Source organism: Bison bison, unplaced genomic scaffold (assembly GCF_000754665.1).
Source record: "Bison bison bison isolate TAMUID 2011002044 unplaced genomic scaffold, Bison_UMD1.0 scf7180017864530, whole genome shotgun sequence".
NCBI classification, from domain to species: Eukaryota; Metazoa; Chordata; class Mammalia; order Artiodactyla; family Bovidae; genus Bison; species Bison bison.
The window spans coordinates 2,380,140-2,380,646 of record NW_011495080.1 but is presented as its reverse complement, the minus strand read 5'-3'; positions in this window follow the sequence as shown (position 1 = coordinate 2,380,646).

Below are 507 nucleotides of genomic sequence, written 5' to 3'. Positions count from 1 at the left end.
TATACAGAGTGAAGTAAGCCAGAAAGAAAAACACCAATACAGTATACTAACGCATATATATGAAATTTAGAAAGATGGTAACAATAACCCTGTGTACGAAACAGCAAAAGAGACACCGATATACAGAACAGTCTTATGGACTCTGTGGAAGAGGGAGACGGTGGGGAGATTTGGGAGAATAGCATTGAAACATGTATAGTATCATGTATGAAACGAGTCGCCAGTCCAGGTTCGATGCACGGTACTGGACACTTGGGGCTGGTGCACTGGGACGACCCAGAGGGAGGGTAGGGGAGGGAGGAGGGAGGAGGGTTCAGGATGGGGAATGTGGGTATACCTGTGGCGGATTCATTTCGATATTTGGCCAAACTAATACAATATTGTAAAGTTTAAAAAAAAAAAAGAAGAAAGAAACCACTTGCAATGCAGGAGACCCCAGTTCGATTCCTGGGTCAGGAAGAGCCCCTGGACAAGGGATAGGCTACCCACTCCAGTATTCTTGGGCTT